This window comes from Neofelis nebulosa, chromosome 1 (genome assembly GCF_028018385.1).
Source record: "Neofelis nebulosa isolate mNeoNeb1 chromosome 1, mNeoNeb1.pri, whole genome shotgun sequence".
NCBI lineage: Eukaryota > Metazoa > Chordata > Mammalia > Carnivora > Felidae > Neofelis > Neofelis nebulosa.
In genome coordinates this window covers 128,041,647-128,061,697 of record NC_080782.1, presented here as the reverse complement: position 1 = coordinate 128,061,697, position 20,051 = coordinate 128,041,647, and the positions used below count along the sequence as shown (strand labels likewise).

General features: G+C 44.8%; 1 protein-coding gene across 1 annotated transcript in view; it reads left to right on the top strand.

Moving 5' to 3' along the window:
* Positions 1-606: 606 nt before the first annotated feature.
* Positions 607-20,051, top strand: part of SLC25A48 (solute carrier family 25 member 48) — a 169,501-nt gene continuing 150,056 nt past the window's right edge. Inside the window, exon 1 of the mRNA XM_058736051.1 lies at positions 607-759. The gene's annotated coding sequence lies outside the window, so the exon portion shown is untranslated. The remainder of the gene's footprint in view (positions 760-20,051) is intronic.

Sequence of the window (20,051 nt, the reverse complement as noted above, 5' to 3'; positions counted from 1 at the left end):
GAGCAATTTTTATGTTCCTTATACTTTTCAGATTTTCAAAGTTTTGTGCAATGCACATGTATTTGTAAATGAGAAAAATATTAGTTGAAACATCATAAAACAGATGAGACTGGCTGGGAGACTTTGAACATGAGTCGTATTTTAAAAAGGTAATGGTACAAAGACTGGTCCTGCGTTCAGGAATGAATCAGTGAAGCAGAATGGATCCATCAGAATCCGGTGGTTTGGGAGGGGCCGTGCGGCGTGAGGGTGGACAGGCAGGCTGGGGGCAGAGTGTGTGGGGCCTTGCAGGTGGCGCAGCTGCTCAGAGAGGCTGGACCCCCTCTGAGTAACCCCCATCCTGCAGACTACCCTGAGCGGGCACCAATGAGGCCTGCACCCCCGAGGACTCACTGCAGCACATCAGTGCATCTAAACATGTCACTTGGGCAAAGGCATTTTGGCAAAGGCCAATTCCCCTTTGGCCTCTGTTCCTTTGAAAGGAGAGGATCTCTGGTATAAAGAGTTTGCTTTTGGAAAACCCCCAGGTTGCCAATACAGTTCTCTGGCTGAGCTTTCTCTCCTCTTACTCTAGCACCCAGCCTAGCCCCAGGACCTTGGCTGCTTGCTGGCCCAAAACCGCGGACAGGGATTCTGAAGACCAGCATTTCCTCATTGGTATGGCGCTCAAGGCCTGGGAAGGTGCAGTGTCTGTCGGCTACCCCAAAATGGATGATAGTGTCACCTGAGGACACCAGAGGCCGGGAAGGTTGGTCTCAGGTAGGTTTGGACAAACAGCAGAAGGCTCACGACAGCGAAGCCCTTTACACTGGGTGTGGACTCTTGCCGTGGGAACTCAAAATAGTAGCTGCCTGACCTTGGGCTTATCCCTTCACTTCAGTGGTAGACCTCAGGCCCCCCTTTATGAATGAGTTCTCCATTGGTGATAAGTGCCCTGAGGGGCCATGTGAGGCTTAAGTAAGCAAATGTATGCAAAGCATTTATCTCAGCCCGACACAGAGGGAGGTGCTCAGTAAATCACAGTTACAATGAGTTTGGCCTTTCTCTCTTCCCCCAGCTATGCGGCAGGTGGTCTGTGGTGCCAGGTGCATTTTATCAGCTGATAAAATGCACCTGGCACATGTGCAGCCAGACTTCAGGGGCTGCAGGTTGTCATTATTATTACTGATGCTGCTCTTGCTGCGGCCTCTGTCTGGGCACCGCGTGAGGAGGTGACAAGGCTCTCCAACCCCCACCTTCACTGGGGCCCGCAGCTCTTAGGTCTTTATGACAACAGGCTTCTCACTGGCTCCCTTGTCTGCTTGAGCTGCTCAGGGATGGAAAGCAAGTGGGTGGGAGCCTGAGTGGGTGTGGTTATTCCCTGAAATGAGCGCAAAGCCTGGCTTTGCCTTCTGTCTTCCCCCCTTTCACTGTTTTGCAAACTCTGTTCATAGTAACCTCCTTAACTGGGCCCTTGAGAGCTGCTGAGCAGGGTCACTGAGTCACCCGAGAGCCCGGAAGCCAGGCACTGAAACCACTGTGCCCCGTCCCTGATCAAGGGCAGCAGAAGTGTTGACATTTCTGTCCGCAGCGTCAAAAGGCAGGCGCAGCAAACAGGGCCCACCTCCGAGTGGGCCATGCTTGACCTGAGTGGGAGACAAAAAGGTTTTATGTTGTGCGCAGGCTTTTGGAAATGTTAGTCGTTTTGTGTTTGGTTTACTGGATATTAGGAAAACAATAAAATGCCTGCATTGAATGAGAAAAGCCAAGTTTAGATCAAAGAGAGTCATTTTAATGTTAAGATGAAGAAAAATAAAAAGTTAATAACATAGATGGTAAATGGATGATGGCAGAAGTTGTGGCCATGGTGTGGATGAGCGTTTGAGAAATGCTCTTAGGGGGGAACTAGAATTTTTCACTATCTTTTGTCAAGTGAGTAGGCCCTTCTGGTTTATGTGTTTTTATGGGTTACCTTAATAGTGGTAAGGCAGTGGATCCTTTAAATTTAACCAAACCTAGAGGAGGCTTTATCAGAAGTTACCAATGTAGTGCTTATTTAAAGCTTGTTTGAGTCTGTTGATACATGGAAAACACAGAATGCATTTTTGGCTGCTATGGTTGGATTAGAATTTTCTTGGCTGGATCAGCTCATGGAGGAAATTTCTGTTCGTTTTATGTCTGTGGCCAGCAGGTCAGATATATGGAACAGAATTGTCCACCTCAAACAGGTAGGGAAGCGTGGCTGATGTGATTAAGTGACATAGCTTCTCTTTCTATGAACTGAGTTGTGGAATCTAAGTGTGCCTGGCCAAGGACTGGTGACACATTTTTGAACACCGTCCTTGTTGAGTCTTCTGTCCACTGGGGGTGAGGACCCATCTTCTCAAAGATCCTTACTGTCTTTTATTTAAGACAAGGGCTAAAGTAGCCATGGGGCATTAGAGGAAGGAGTGGTCACCCCTTTTTGGGCAAAGGAGGAGCCTGGATAGGTGAGGGTGAGACCAAAAGTGGTTGTTGACCTATACTTGAAAGTAAAGGTTTTCCAGGTTGGTAAGAGCCTAATGGGAGGAGGAAAATCATGGAAAAAGGCACAGAGGCTGCCAGCCTTGAGAAGATCCAAGCTGTGTGTCAAGAAGATTAAGGTGCCATGAGAGCCAGATGAGGGGAATGTGGTAGGGACAGCAGGAAATGAGGCTTATGAGGTTCTCTCATTATGTGGGCTGAAGAGACCACAGTTCCCTACTGAGAAGTAAACTTGTTTCTAGGTCATTACCTGCATTCTGATTAGTGAGGGTCCTTCTTAGCCAGCTTAAGTGGCTATTCACCCTAAGACTCAGTGGGACATGATGAGGCCCTCTAGACAGAATAGGGGCCCTAACATGTTCCATGCCTCCCTTCCATATTTAGGGCTCAGGGTTTAGTTGTCAGTGTGCATCTGATCCTAAGATGCCTGATCGCAGATAGACATTTTAAAGCCTTTTGGGCGCCCGCAGGTAGAATAGGGGAAGAAGGCCATTGAAGGAGAGGCAAGAATGTGGGAGAAAAACCTCCCCAGACTCCCCATCTTGCCCATGCTGGCTGTGATAACTGCCTGGGAGAGCTGCCTGGCTGGGGATCCTCAGACTTGTGTGGGGTCAGACTTTACATCCTGGTGAGGGGCAAAGGCTGGCAAATTCTGAACATGTGCCTGGTTCAGTAACACTCCTGCGGCCGCTGAGAGGGCGGATCTTCCCAGGCCCCAACAATGACTTTATGAGCTGAGCAGCCACCCCTGGCCTGTGAGTTCTAACTGCCCCGTCTCTTATGGGTGTGGACACAGGCTCAGGGTGTCTAAAGGTAGATGGCAGACCCTAAAGCCAAGGCTGAACCTTGATGCAGAAAAGTTGGGATGGGGTGGGGACAAGACTACTCGGAACTATGGGACTGAACTTGGGCAGCCAGGGTCTACCTGCCTTCATCGCTCCTTTTGCATTTCTCTGATGAAAGTTTGGACAAGGTGGGTGGTAATGAGTTGATCTGACGTGTCAGATTCCTGAGGCAGATGCTTGAGTATAAACAAAACTTCAAAATACCCAGCCGTTTCTCTGCAAAGTGGGATTTCTTCCATGTCTTCCTGTAAACATTCATGGGCACATGAGCTCAGCTTAAATATCAGTGTTGGTTGTTCTCAGCATTACTGGTCACTGGCTTCTAGATTTTGACATGTGTTTCTGGTGAACAGTGGCTTTTTGGTGGTGGAACATTGGGCATTCAGGCCAAAGCTTTGACTTATGAAGGGGGAAAACAAGGTTCAGTTTTAAGGAGAACTTTGGGAAAATGTCCAGAGAGTTCCAGCCCATGCATGAATATATGTGTGTGCATATGCGTGTGTGTGTGTGTGTGTGTGTGTGTGCAGGCTTCCTAATTCCTCCCTCTTGTGGACCAAAACCTCTGGTGGCTCTCATCAGAATGAATTAGAGTGTGGTGCTCACATCTAAGCGTTAGAGGCATCCTGAAGCCTTGAGAGGCCAGGTCGACCATATGGTCCCAAGACAGTTGACCATGGGCCCATTGGGATGGGGGTCACTCCTTGGGAGTGGGGTGAGGGAGCTGGGCTGGGAGGGATGGGAGGGGTGAGGGAGCTGGGAGTTCTGAGTTCCACTGGGGCTATTGCCAAGCTTGGGTGATTCCCTTTGCCTGAACTGCCCCCAGTCCTGGGTGGCCAGGCCAGACCTGCCTGCCAGGGCTCCTTGATCATGAACTGATCATCCAAGGTCTTCCCTGGCCTGCCTGGTTATCCTCTTGGAACAGACTCCCAGAAGTAGTCCCACTCATGCTCTGGTTTGGCATGAAGGGGTGGGAGGAACACAGGCAGAAAGGAGAATTCAGGGCCATGGCAGAGGAGGGCAGATACTTGTTATGGAAGAAGCAAAAGACTAATACTCTTGGACTGTTGCTCTCAGATCCACTTGGCATCACAGCAGCGGCCAAGTGCTCAGAATATGGTTTTCAGGCTCCCTTGTGCCTTCTGGCTTCTGGCTGTGTTTGGCCAAGGGTGGCACCTGTGGGAAACTGGACAGCAAGAAGCAGGAGGAAGGCAGGCTAAGTCTCCCTGTCCGTTTAGGGAAGTGCCTAGGGCAGTGGCTGCATCCCTTCTACAGTTCCATTTGCCACAGACAGCTTGGCCCTCTGTGGTCCCAGTTCTGACTGGTGGCCTTAGCTCCGGGGCTCTGGTACTGCTGTCTCTGGCTTATGACCTTCCAGCAGATTCCAGCTATGGACGATGTCTAGGTTGCCTCATTGTTCCCTATCCTTGGCCCTCTGCTTTCCTACTACCTTTGTAATTTGTTCCTTGTACTAAAACCCTTCTGTGAAAGTACTTCATGTTTTTTAACTGGGCCATGAATGATCAAGGACTCTCTGTCCCTCCTTTTCATTCCTTACTCTTCCTTCCATCTCCATTCTGCTGAGGAGTCAACATCCAAAGAAGTAATGTCATATGGGGAAGAGGAACATCATATGCCCTATGTCCTCCTTTTGTCTCTCTTGTCACAGAGACCTGAAACATTATTCCTTGGCCCGTCTTCTTCCTTGAACATTTATCGAGCACCTTTGTGCAGCAAGAAGGCTCTGTGCTGATATTGGGGCTGGGGGCTGGGGCCTGAAATGAAGGGGTAGGCCTGTCTCCCAGGAGCCCTTGCCCACAGAGAATGTGTGTGTGGGGGGCACACACACAAGTGAGGGTCACATGAAGCACCACCCAAGGAGGGAGGTCTGGGGAGGTATGGAGCATGATAGGCCTCCTTTGGCACAGGGAGTCAGGGAGAACTTTCTCGAGAAGGTGGCATTTGGTTGAGTTTTGAAGGATGGATGGGATGTGCGGAGATGATGGTAAGGAGACATCCGGAGATTAGAGGTTGAGTCTAGGGCTTCTAATTCCTCTGAAGAACTGCAAATCCCTCAACTGTACATCTGTGCCTTAGTGAAGACTCCTAAGCCCTTTCCGTGGAGGTTACACAGCCACAGAGGAGCTTGAGGACAATCCCTACCATGTTTTAGGCAAGTGTAGAATTTTTGAAGGTGCCACTTTAGGGCTGGGTTACCCTCTGATGGAGAAGCCTACCTGGTATTGAGTTTGCTTTCCATATACCTTCTTGGAGGGAGAGACCAAGGTAAGTTGTTGGAGGGAAGGAGAGTGGAAGAGGAGTAAGACGAGGTTTAGGCCTCGGGGGTAGCCTGGGAAGAGCATCCCAATGGGTCTGGACTAGCTTAAGGCAACCTGAAGATAGTGGGACCAAAGGGAGGTGAGGTTGGGCAGATTGACATCAATCAGTTGTTGACAGTCCCTTGTGTGGGCTGGGGGGTGTTGCAGGAGACCTGTCTCAGAGGATGGACATCCCCTCACTGTTCCCAGGGATACAGCAGAGAAGAGGCTGGTGTATGTGGATAGAGAAAAATAGAACCTCTTTCCCTCTTTCACTCCCGCCTGCCCTCCCTCTCTGCTACTTTGGAGGGATGTCAGAGGTGTCATTACTGAGATCGAGAGTAGGGTTTGAAATATATCATAGATTTAATAATGGAGATTTGTGGGATTTCATCTTGCATGCCTCAGCCCCCCGAGGCCAACCCATGGCCAGATGAGCATATGTGTGAAGACAAGGATATATGTCTACAGGCTGGGGCCAGGAAGCTGCAGCTGGTGCTAGGTTAATTTCCAAAATTAGGCTGTGGTCTCTTTTCATAAAGTCTCCAACAATTATAACAACCGTTAAACTGTGACTTTTTAAGTGGGGCGGGGATGTCATGTTTCCTGTTTTGCCTTGTAGACTGTTGCACAGAAATTCAACTTGGAGTGAACCCGAAGGGGCATCCAGTGCCAGAATCCCGAGTGTTATAGCCTCTTTACGGGAGCACAGCTTAAAGAAAAAAACCCTCCCGGCCTTTGGATATACAGCCAAACACCTGGGTTGGAATCCAAGTGCAGAAAAGAGGCATGGAATGCCAGGAATGCAACACCTGTGGATAAGCTATTGACTCAGAGGCCAGTGTGGTCTCTGAAGACAAGGACTCTCCAGGGCCCCCCTCCACTATCTGCCTCTGGGGGACAGCTGTGTACAGAGGTGCTGGGGGTGATTGTCAGTTTGGTGTTGTGGAAAGATCTGGGGCTTTGGAGTCACTCTGGTTTCTAATCCCAAGGGACATTGGACAGTGCAGGGTGGGAAGTGAGGAAGTAAGACCAAGAAGGGAAGGAAGCCAATAGAGGGTCCAGTGGGTTACCCTATGAGCGACTGAAGGTGCATCAGACTCAGGAGCTCTGAGAGTGCAGGATGTGCTCAGAGTTATCACAGCCAAGGGGTGAGAGGGCTGGGGTGCTGGTCCTACAACTCACATCCCATCAGGGGTTGAGGGCTGCTGCCGGCAGTGAGGGGTGTTGACTCCCCAGCACTCGGGCCTGCTCTGGGCATGTGCTGAGCAGGCTCCACTGGCCAGAGGGAGCCCTAGGACAAAAACGTTCAGGACTTCGTGGTCGGAAGCTATGTAGTTGACATGCTGATGACCAAGGAGGGGGCAGGGCACTAGCGGTAACTGTGGCAGGTACTGAGACCTTGGAGGTTTGTGATCTGATCACTTCATCCACATGAACCTGCTGGGAACCCAGGGGATGATGCCCTCCAGCAGGGGATTTTATTCTCACCCAGCACTTGGAAAGGATCGTGCTCATGCCAGGAGTGAATGACTAGGTAGAACATGGCAGACTGCTGAGAATTTGAGGCAGGCAGGCTACTGTCACCATTCTGTGGTGACCTTACCGATGAGGAGTCTGTCTGGACCGGGTGGTGATCTTGTGTTCAGCCAGCTCTCTCAGACACCCTGGCTTGTGGCATCCTTCAATCTCTGCTGTAGCCCTAGGAGGCCTCCTGGGAAGGTGCTAGGTTAATTTCCTGTTAATATCCTGTGTACCAGGCCCCATGAGGAAAGCCTGGAGAATATTGCTGCAGCCATGTTCCTCATCATGGGGGCGATGACACCAAGGCTCCGGGGAAGATAGGGCAGAGACTTGACTTGAGCATCCTGGGCCAAGGGCCTCAGGAATGGAGCCAACTGATGGAGTTTTAGACATTAAACACGTCTTTCCCTTCTGGGGCTGAGGGTGGAAGGGAAAGGGAGGATAACCATTGAGCTGAGCACCATCCTCATGTGGCATTGCTGGGAGCTGGGCCTGGCCTGAAGGGGGCAGCACCATCTCTGCCCTTCTGCAGTCTGTTCCCAGAAGCCCGGGACAGAAGACGAGGCATGTGGGACGAGGCATGTGGGAACGCCTGTGCCCTTCCCTTCCTCACTGACCCTGGAGTTCCACGTGAAGCCTCTTGTTGGAAACTTGTACATCTTTCATCTGGAGAAATGGAGAGTTTTGTGGCTGGACAATCAGAGGCCTGCCATGCTGAGTATCGGATTCTCCAGGTAGAATTTGGGGCATGGTTTGGTGCACAGAGCAGAGAACAGAAAATGGGGGAGGAGAATAGACTGAAGAGTGTCAGCTCCCTCGTGGTAGGGTTTCCTTTCATGGGCTGATGAATTTCCCGGGAAGTGGACTCAGGTTGTCCTGTGACTTTTGTGTCCGAGATCTGGACACGGAGCCATGCCTTGTGCCCTTGATAAGCTTGCAACCTTTTATCTCTACCCGGCTCCCATCTGTTTGGCAGCTCAAGAATGGCTCTGTGCAACTGGCACCTGGATGATTCTCATTTTAGAAAGATTTCAGGCTGACTTAATGCTTCCGGGGACCAAATTCAAAGGCGAAAACTCCAGGGTGACCCAGCAAATGCCTGATTTTCCAGAACTAATCCGTCCTCCTCGACTTGTCTCCTCACCTCTCCCCGGATCAGCACAGCCGTCAAAGTCATTCTCATGTTGTGCAAAGTGACAACCGTAATCACAAATGAATGAAACAGGTCTACTCTGTGGAGGAGAATCTGGAGGATGAGTCATTTGAAATGTTGTGCTGTGAGGTTGCTTTGCACTTTATCCCCATACGAAAAACAGCCATGTGATTTAAAGAGCTTTTCGATCCAGTCATTAGTCCGATTTTAAATGCGCGTTACTTCTTCTCATAGGGTATTTTTGCCCTTTATCTAAAACAGTGTTTGGCAGAGGAATTCCTTTGAAGTCAGACCCAGTGAAGGGAGAGGTCTTTGAGATGATGCCAGACTTCTCCCTGCTATGATTTAGATGCCGTCTGCCTAGAATCAAGGGCCGACATGTTGTGTTTCTTAAAATCCCCTCTACCTGTGTGGTTCTCATCCCTCGAGGGTAAAGATGAAAGACTAACCTGAGTGTGACATCTCATGTGGCTGCATAGTCTTTTCCAGCATCCTCTGGCGGCCTAGCCCTTGAGGCGACGAGATCACGGAGGGCCTTGTATACCTTGTGTGCCATACTGCGATGTGTAGGCTTTGTCATGAGGGCCATGGGGAGCCACTAAAAGGCTCCATTCAGGAAAGTGGCATGGAAGCTTAGTGTTGTAGAAGGATGGCTCAGGCTTCCATGTGGTGGATGGATGACAGAAGAGAACCCAGAGGCACCGAGACTTCATGGGAGGCAGGTGTGTACCCAGGTGAGAGAAGACATAGTGGCTTGGACTCAAGCGGGGGTGGAGGGAGTGTAGGAGAGTGTAGAAGAGAGGCCCATTCAAGAATATCTAGAAGATAAACCTTCAAGTCCAGCACGATGGACAGTAAGGTACCAAAGGAGGACAAGTCTAGTTCCTTGCCTGGAAACAGAATGATGTACAAAGTCAAGGTTGACTTTGGCCTCTCTTTCTTGGGAGCCTGTGACTGAACACAGGGGTCTCTAAGCCACTGGGAGGGAAACCTTGTGAAACACAGAGACAAGAGCCCGAGCAGAAAGAATAGTGGGAAGGAAATTCAAACCAATATTTTGAACTATTTTTTTAATCATCATTTCCCAGACAATGTCATTATCCTAATTTGAAAGAGAGTGATTCAATTCATTTTCTATTTGTGGTTGCCAGCCCCATGAATACTTGATGGTTTTGGATTACAAAGCTTCCAGCAGTGGTTCTCAGGCGGTCAATAGAATGGAGGGCAAGGAGAGGCCCGCGTTGAGGTATTGATAGGCTGTGTGCCTCCTCATGTGTCTCCTGCTTCAATAGCATCTATTTTGGGCAGAGTTCTTTCTGAAGCTCTGGTGGGGTGAGGAAAATGAGCACTCTCCCTGCTTCCAGGGCTGGTTGTCAGAGCTCTGGAAATGATCTGTTGTGACAAATGGCAATGGCTTCAGGTTATGTGGGAGGACTGCAGCCCTCAGATGGGTAATTATCTCTGCAGTTTAATGGTGATTGCAAGGAGATGGGGCAGCTGATCCGAGTAATGGGAACATGACAGACGGAATGAAATTGTGGTTGTTGTTGTTTTAGGTTTCTTGTAAGGCAGTGGGTTGTATTAATCACAGACCTGTCTTCCATAAGAAAGATAAGTCGTCTGGAAGAAGTTTGGACTTGAAACATGGCAAAACTCATCATTGCTATGGACTGAGTTGTGCCCCCCTCAAATTCATAATCCCCCCGTGTGACTGTACTTGGAGACAGGGATTTGGGGAGGCAATTAAGGTTAAATCAGGTCATAAGGGAGGGTCCTAATCTGATAGGATTGGCAACCTTAAATGAAGAGGAAGAGAGAGAGAGATGTCTATGCACGCTGACTGAAAAAAGGCCACGTGAGGACACAGTAAGAAGGTGGCCTCTGCACGCCAGGAAGGGGGCTCTCACCAGCACCGACCGTGCTGGCAGCCTGATCTCTGGCTTCTCACCTCCACACCTCTGAGAAAATACATTTCTGTTAAGACCCCCAGGGTATGGTCTGTTGCTGTGGCATCCCAAGCAGACTAGGACGGAATGAAGATGTGCGAATGGCTCAGTCCCAGTATTTATTTGAATTAAATAAATCAGCAGTCATGGTACTAAGTTTGGAATCAGCAATAACAACTAATTCTCCTGGACTTAGATTTTTGTACAGTGAAGTAGCCAATATGTTCCTCAGTTTTAGAATCTGCATACACATTATGAGCTCTAAAAAAATTTTAGATTTAATTTAAATCTGAAGTTGGCAAGCAGCTGACATATTCCCCATGTGACTTCTGAAATTTCTCAGGGAAAGTACACCCATTTCTCCCCGAGTTTGAGCTCTTTTCTGAGACTAAGTTAGACCTGGGGAAGGCCAAGCGCCTCATGCTACTCTCATTGCTGTTCTGTGGGGGTACTTTGCCCATGCCTGTCTTTCATGCAGTCCAATTTTTCTGTCCGAGAACAAATTAAGAACTCCATGTTACCTGGGAGATGAGGGAGAGCTGCGTGTGTTTGGCCTGTGGTCTCTGCTGCTTCCTCATTAGGGATGTGGCTACCATTTCTGTTACCCTCTGGGGCAACATTGCTGGCATGGGGTCCATTCTGCAACCCACTATGCTGACAGAGGCAAAGAACAAGAGAAACAATTCAAGAAGGAGGGACAAAATGTCTTCTAGAGCTGACCTGTGATCCAGTGATTGGAAATCTTAGCCAGTGACCAGTCATCATGGGACCATGAGACCCCTGACGTTGAGTTAGACACCATAGAAAGACACCAGAGCAAGAGGAAGCTTGGGTCCTGCCCTCAAGATGCTCATGATCTCCTTGAAGAAATAAGCCACCCTCAAAAAAATTTTTAAAAAGGGGTGCCTGGGTGGCTCAGTCGGTTAGACATCTGACTTCATCTCAGGTCATGATCTCGCAGTTCGTGAGTTGGAGCCCCATGTCAGGCTCTCTGCCGACGGCTCAGAGCCTGGAGCCTGTTTCACATTCTGTGTCTTTCTCTCTGTGCCACTCCTCTCAAAAATAAACATTAAAAAAAAAATTGGAAATAAGGCCCACACACCAGGAAGCCAAGACAAATCTAAGTAAGTAAGGGTCTTCACAGGCTGACTTCCCCTGGGGGATTTTTTGAGAAGGGAAAGGAGTGATTTGGGGTTCAGCCCTGGGTTGATGGCATGAGTCTGGGAAGGCCTTCTGGAGAAGATGGGCTGGTTTTGGTGTTCAGACAGGGATGAAGTCGGAGAGGCCCAAGGCAGAGAATGGTTGCTAGTTTGTTTTCTCACTTAGAGAATATTTTTTAAGTACCAGTTGCATGTCAGGGCTTGGCTGTGGGTCATGGAAAGGAGAGAGCAAGTAGCCATGGCCACATGGGAGATTTCTCTAGGTCTGTTGGGGCTTTGAGGACCAAGAGAGCTGGAGCCAGGTGCATTCCTTTCATGGAGGAAGCCAAGTGTCCCCATGGACTGAGTGCTGCCATTGTTGCAGTTTGGTTTTGTGACAAATGCTGATTACCTCCGTCTGCATCTCCTGGGACACTAGCATCCATCCTTCTCTCCTGGTGCCTCCACATGATTCTCTACGTCATGGGAATGGGATCCTGGGGCAGATCTCAGAAGGAAGGACTAGCAGGAAAATGCTAGTGGCCGTGACCCTGCCCTCTGGCCTCTGTTCATGAGCATGTGGAGTCCAGGGGTGCCCCATATCTACAGTGGAGCTTGGGGAAAGCTCTCATGCTATGGAGCAGGAAATTATCCCAAGCAGTATGCCAACTCAGGACTCTGAGCAGGACTGTCTGTCAGGTGCTGAATCTGCATGTATTGATCTGGGGTCTGGTGGTGCTAGAGGGAGCCAGACCTCTAGCTAAGTCCATACAAGTTTAAATGGGTGGGTGGGGTAGCCAGGCATGGGAACCTTGGTGGTGGGGCCAACAACAATGACAGCCACTCCAGGCTGAGTTCAAGCTATCAATACAACACAGCTCTGTGTTTCTGAACACAGAGCTGGGAAGATCCTTACAAGCAGGTCTCACAAGGAGGTGCAAGCCAGATCCCGCATACCATTGCCTTTAATGAAATACCACTAGCAACAGGCAACTCATTACCTCTTGGTGTTGCCCGTTCTGTTCATCCTTCTGTCTTGGGCCTCTCAGATTTCATCCTCTTTTGGGGCCGAAACAAGTCCATCCCTAAGGAAATGTTAGAAAATTATGTCAAACTCGAATCTGTCATTCTTTCATATTAACCAGTACTTTTTTCCCCAACTCTGATTTCTAGTTCCTATTTGTACCCATCTTTAAGAAACAAGCTGGATTTTAGGATTAGAGGTGAGCGGTTCTCGTAAAAAGAGTGATTACTCACTGGTCTTGGATAATGACCTTCCCCTGACCTCCTGATCATCCTCTTGTAGGTTACCTCATATCTAGCACATTATGTTTCTAATTGATTTCATTCAACAAACGCAATAGAGAATCTACTTGGTGCCAAGCCTGGGCTGGGCACTCTAGGGAAGTAATGAATGAAATATAGTCCCCTCTTTGGCTGCTTAGTGTTCAGTGGGGAAGAGAATAAGTCAGTCAGTACTTTCAAGTGCTTTGTCCTATGATGAAGGGCAGGAATTTGCTCTGGGGCTTTCCATTTGTGAAAAGGTCACTTCTGACTCGTGGTTTGCTGTTTCTGCTGTCCATGCTATGGAAAAGGACCAATTAGCATGGCTGACTTCTTAGGGCAGAGAGCACTTCCCACAGGGAGCCCTGGGCAGCTTCAGACACACACCCATGTCTGCTGGAATCTGCCCATGTTTCAGCGACAGACAGGAGATTTTACAAAGCCATTGTTAAGCCGATCAATAGCTCAACATGTGGAATGAACAAACCCATAGTTCTTGTATTAGAAACATCCTCTGCAGCAACTGCACACACAGTAGCAAAAGTCTTTAGATGTTGGGCTGTGGTGCCAGTATTCAACTTCCATTACCCCTGAGGTTGAGCAATACCAGGAAACATGTGGGAGGTAGCTGGCCAAACCAGACCGTGTTGTACATCTCTGTTGAAGTGTGGTCTGCTTCCCGTGGGATTGAGGAAGAATTTTCCAAGTTCTGTATTGACTCAGTGGAGGGAGGGAGGGAGGGAGGGAGAGAGAGAGAGCGCGCGCGCGAGAGAGCAAGCATCCATTAGGACTAGAAGTGAAAAATAGCAAAGATGACAAGCCAGCACCTTTTAACAAACACAGTTACTCATGGTATCTGTGTTGACTGGCATTTGTTTAATAACTGTTTCGATTTGGAGTTGATACAGGGTGACTTGAACTGATCCCATCTCTGACCTTTGGAATCTATAATTTATCATCAGTGTGGTCAACCCAAATAACCAACAAGTAAACTTTCCGTCACGTGCTGGTTATGAACTGGCAAAATAACCAATACAAGCCCAAATGTTTGGCTTAGTTCTGTCTACACACAAAACCATATCTTCCTGCTGGAGTTGAACCAGCAAAGAAAGCTATGTATGGAAGTGGATGCTGCAGGATTCCCAGGACTTCCAGATGAATTCATATTCTCTCCCTGTCTCTTTCCACCGACCCCCTTCCTTCCCCTAGTCCCCTCTCCAGCCACAGCTTGAAAAGGAAATCTTACCAAGCACACAGGGACACAAAGAAGAGCAGGACGTTATCAACTTGAAGGAGCTCTAGCCTCTGAAACCATTTAGGGACAATTGGGTGCAAAATTGTTGAGGAGTTCCTTTACTCATGGTCCTTAACTCATTAGTTTTTTCATGCTAAAGATCAGGGTAAGGAGTACAGCAATTTTATTTAATCCAGGAGGAGTCTCTTCTGGCAGAAGTGTTTTTTCATCACGTGTTTCTCCATCAGGAGAGAAATGTGAGTGCTGAAAAGTCTGGTATGCAGCAGAGCAAAGAAAGTTCCTTTCATAAGCAACAGAAATGGTGGTTCATGAGTGGGTTAGAAGTCGCAAGTCCCTGTTCTTAGTTAAAGCAGCATCAACCTCTTGTCAAGTTCAGAGAAACCATTCACAAACTCTCTGCTGAACAGGTAGGCCACAATGACAGGGACTGCAAAGGATATTTGTTTGTTGCTGGAACCTTGATTTCTTGTTCCAGAAAAGCCTAAATCAGCATGAAGAATGAATATATTTTTCATCACTTACTCTATTTCATCAATTTTAAGGTGTACATTCTCTCTGTTTTTCATATTTTAACATCTCTGAAATTAATGGCACAGTGCAGTTATTGTCAGCCAGGGAGCAGTCATGACAATGTCATCATCTCTGCATGCACGAACTTGGTCTTAGCTGTTCATGTTTTCACTTCAATGAGTTATGAAGTTATGTGCATTTTGGTGCTACGTATGTCAAGTTTCACTGATATTTAGAATTTTTTTTTCAACTTTTTTTTTTTTTTATTTATTTTTGGGACAGAGAGAGACAGAGCATGAACGGGGGAGGGGCCGAGAGAGAGGGAGACACAGAATCGGAAACAGGCTCCAGGCTCCGAGCCATCAGCCCAGAGCCATCAGCCCAGAGCCATCAGCCCAGAGCCTGACGCGGGGCTCGAACTCACGAACCGCGAGATCGTGACCTGGCTGAAGTCGGACGCTTAACCGACTGCGCCACCCAGGCGCCCCTAGAATTTTTTTTAAGATTACATTATGCTTTGGTATTGAAACAAACAAAAAAGAGCAGAGGTATGTACAATTGCTGTAAGTGAAGCAAATATTTATCTTTGGAGAAATGACCAAAGTTCCCTATTTCTTGCAGAACAACAACCAACTACTTTAAGAAAATACTTCTTAAACTTTTTAATGTGTAAGCAGATCATCAGAGAATCTTGTTAAAATTATTTGGTATATCTGGGATGGAGCTAAGTGCCTTTTTTTGTAACTAGCAGCCAGATGACCTAATAATTGTAGGTCCAAACCATACATTGAGTAATAAGGCTTTACCAGAAGATAAAGGAAGTTAGTTACAAGTAAATGAAGCTGTGCTCATTTTGTTACTGAATTATATACAATGGTTTGCATATCACTTGCTAAATCAAGCTACTAAAGGCATGATAAATACCAAATCCTCAGGAAATCTAAGTTTCCACTCTAAGTGCTATATGGACTCTACATCTACATCTTGTTGAGAGAGCCAGTGACAGGATATTGTATTAAAAAGTAACACAACAAAACAGAAGAACATGTAAATGACAAATTTCTTTCAAATTTCTGCTCTCTTTTCAACCTACCCTCTTCTTCTAACAAAAAGGGTAAGATACTACAGCATTAAAAAAATTTTTAACATTTATTTTTGAGAGACAGAGCAAGACAGAGCGTGAGTGGCGGAGGGGAAGAAAGAGGGGATTACACAGAATCCAAAGCAGGCTCCAGGCTCTGAGCTGTCAGCACAGAGCCTGATATAGGGCTTGAACTCACGGACTGCGAGATCATGACCTGAGTCCAAGTTGTCCTCTTAACCGACTGAACCACCCAGGTGCCCCAAGATACTACAACTTTTAAACTGGGTGGGCAGAGAGGCAAAGGACCTTATGTAGCATCCAGTCTCACACTGAAGCTGTCTGATCAAATGACCAGATAGAATAAGGAAAATATGGGGCCAAAAAGTAATGTTTAGTCACCAGCAGGTGTGAATAGCCCATTTAATATGCTCCTTCAAGTAGAAGTTATTTGACAAGGCCAGGGCTGTTAACTACCAACTGTGTCTTTATAATGATCCTAGGAACATCAGAGGAAAGTTACTTTGATGTGTCAAGGGCTATAGTATAGCTACATAGATGCCGGACAGTTAGAATTTCTGGTTTCATAGCTCTCTGTGTTTTTGAGAAAGCTTACTATTCCATGGACACATATCACCAGATTTTTCCCCCTGAATAAAATATAAAAACAAAAAAAATTAAAGTAGATTGATGAGGCAAAAATCAGAGTTTGGAGATGCCATGGGGCAGGGTATTGGAGGGGAGGAAACTGCAGAAATTTAAGTGGGAGTCTTAGTGGATTCTTGGCTGAGGGGTGGGGTGTTCATATATAGGGTGATAATCTACAAAGCCTAGCAGAAAGTGCCTTCTGTGCATCTGAGAACTGAATGGAAATACCAGAAGTCTCAAGAGCTAGGTGATGTCAAAGTTATGGTCAAGTCAGAATGGAGTGAACACAATGAGCACTTCAAACATTCAGTTAATATCCTGGAAAGATCATATTTTAGTAATAAGGATCACACCCTAGAGTAAGGACCATACCTTGAGATTAAGGAAAAACGAATAAACACAGAGGAGCAAAACTAGACCAGCCCCGATGAAGAATAAAACCAAAGTCAATTGGATCAAGATAAATGATTTAACTATCTTCTGTAACAACAGTACTACCCTTTAAAGGAAGATGACATTATTCAGAACTTTGTAAGGCACCATTGACAGTGTCAGGAGTACAAGAAAAAAATTACTAGAGGTACTAAGAAGCAGTGAAATGTGACTGCTAGTTAAGAAAAAATAAAGACCACAAGATGACCCAGATGTTGTAATTAGCAAATAAGGATTTTAAAATTGCTATTACAAATATGTCCAAGACCTTAAAGGAAAAGATGGACATAATGAGGTAACAGATGGAAACTATAAAAACGAAGTGGAAGTTTTAAAGTGAAAATGCAGTATCTAAAATGAAAAATTCCCTGAACTGGATTAATGTCATATTAGAGACTCCAGAAGAAAGGGTCAGTGAACTAGAAGAGAGATCAATAGAAATGATTAAATCTGAACAGAGAGAAGAAAGATTGTGCCAACTAAACAGAGACTCGCTTACCTACAGGATAATAGTAAGCAGTTTCATATAGGGGTAATTGGAGGCCTATGAGGATATGAGAGGGAGAAATACTTTAAGAAATAATGCCCAGAAGTTTCCCAGATTTGTTGGAAATCTCAACCTCAGATCCAAGAAGTTCAGAATTCCCCAAGTAAGACTCACTTTTTAAAACTCCATGTCATGAGACATTATAGTCAAGCTGCTGAATACACATGAAAAAGAAAAAAATCTTCAGCCTAGGAGAAAACCCACAGTATGTACAGAGGAACCATAATATAAGTAACGGCTGACTTATTATCAGAATGAATTGAATCCAGAAGAGAATGGAACAGTGTCAAGCCAGAATTCTGAATCTGGTATCTAACAAAATTATCCTTAAAAAATGAGGGTGGAATAAAGAAACTTACAGATAAACAAAACCTGAGCAAATTTCTTGCCAGAAAACCTGCCCTACAAGCAATGCTAGGAAAAGTGCTTTAGGGTGAAAGAATATGATGTCACATGGAACTTGGCTCTCATAGGAAGAAATAAAGGACACCAGGAAAGTTGAACATGTGGATAAGCATAAAAGGCTTTCTTTTCTTTTTTCTCTTAAAATATTTAAATTGCATTTGACAATTTAAAGGAAAAAAATTATAACATTCATTGTAGGGTTTTGTGATGTATGTTGAAGGAAAATACATGACAAAAGTAGCCCAGAGGATGGGAAGTAAAATGAAATATTTTCAATAGGGTTCTTACATGTTTTATAATATGGTAAAATATTAATTCTAAGTAGACTGTGATGAGTGAAGATACATTTTTCCCAGTTTTATTGAGAAATAATTGACATACATCACTGTATAAGTTTAAGATACATAGCATGATGATCCTATTTACATACATTATGAAATTACCACATTTGAAATGATTGTAAATGATTACCAATAGGTTTAGTTAATGTTCATCTCCTACAGATAAGATGAATATTGTAATCTCTATAGCAACCATTAAAATATAAAACAAAATAGCTCAAAATCTAATTAAGGACATAAAATTGAATTTTATTCAGTTCAAAAAGATATTTGATTAACTCAAAGTAAGCCAGAAAAGGAGGAACAGAGGCACAATAAAACATAAATATAAAACACAATAAAAAATAAAAAGATGGGACAAATTGAAAATAAGCTGCAAAATGGTAGACTTAGACCCAAGCATATAAAGAATGGTAGTAAAAGAAAATGGACTAAAAGGCAGAGATGATCAGATTAGATAGAAAGGCAAGACCTAAGTATATGCTGTGTATAAAAGATGCACTTTAAATATAAACGCACAGATAAATTGAAAGTAAAGGATGGGAAAACCTACCATGCAAACAAGAAGTAGAAGAAACTTGGTGTGGCTCTACCAACTTTAGGCAAAACAGAGTATTATGAAGCATATGGGGACATCTCAAAACCATGGAAATACTAACTCACAAAGCAGACATAACAATCCTAAATGTATATGCTTCTTATAATCTAATTTCACATTTTTGAAGCAAAACAGACAGAACTAAAAGGAAAAAGAGACAAATCCACACTCAGTAGGCATATGGAAGACTTGCATATGGTCAACCAACTTAATTGACAGAACTACACTCAATAGTTGCAGAATTAATATTCTTTTCAGGTGCACATGGAATGTTGACAAAGTTAGACCATTTGCAGACCCATATAATAATTTACAAATATTGAAATTCAAAGGACTGAAATTATCGAGTCTGTTCTCTGACCAAGAAAACATGAAAGTAGAAACTGATAGCAGTAAACTATCTAGGAAACCTCAAACAAAGTAATTTTATAAGTGTGTCCTAAAAGATAGTTTTGAACCCAGTTCCAAGATGAAATCTCAAGGTAAATTAGAAATCCATGTTTCTCTTTTTTTTTTTGAAATTAGAAATATTTCAAACAAAATGGTAATGAAAACAACATCTTAAAATTGGTTGGGGTACAATTAATGCAGTAGAGGAAAAATCACAGCTTTAAATATTTATATTAGAAGAGGAAAGTTTAAAAGAAGTGATTACAATTTCTACTTCCAGAATCTGGGAAGGGATGAGCAATTTAAACACAAAGTAAATACAAGGAAAGAAATAATAAAAGTAAAAATAGAAAGCCATGCACTAGTAAACAGCAACATAACAGAAAATTAACAAAGTTCAAAGTTGGCACTGTGAAAAAGGTTTTTAAATGTGATAAACTCCTAGCAAGATTGAATAAGAAAAACATAGAAGCCACAAATTACCACTATCAGGAATGAAAGAGATCCCAGTGTGTGCCCTACGTTTATTAGAAGGATAGCAAGGGAACATAATGAACAACTTTATGCCACTGAAATTTGACAACTTAGATGTAATGCAGACTTTTTGGAAAACACAACACAGTAAAATGGACAAAAAAAAAAAGAAAATCTGAACAGTTTAATACCCATTAAAGAAGTTAAATTCATGATAAAAAAAAAGTTTCTACTAAGAAAACTGCGGACCCAAAGAGCTTCTCAGGTGAATTCAATCAAACATTCAGCAAAGAAGTAATTCTAACACTGTTTCGGCAAATAGGGGAGGAAACATTCCCAACTTGTTTCATAAAGCCAACGTAACTTTGATGGTAAAATATGACAAAATATCACAAAAGAGGAAACTAAATATTAATGTTTTTCTGAATGTAACCAAACAGAAAAAAAAAAAACCTTAACAAAATATATGGGAATTGAATCCAGAAATATATGAAAAGTATTATATATATTTGACCAATTGAGATTTATTTTAGGAATATAAGCTTCATTTAATGTTTAGAAATTAATTATTGTAACTCAGGGTATTAAAAGAACAAAGAACAGAAACCATATGATCATTTCAATAAATATAGCAAGAGCCTTTGACAAAAATTCAACACTCA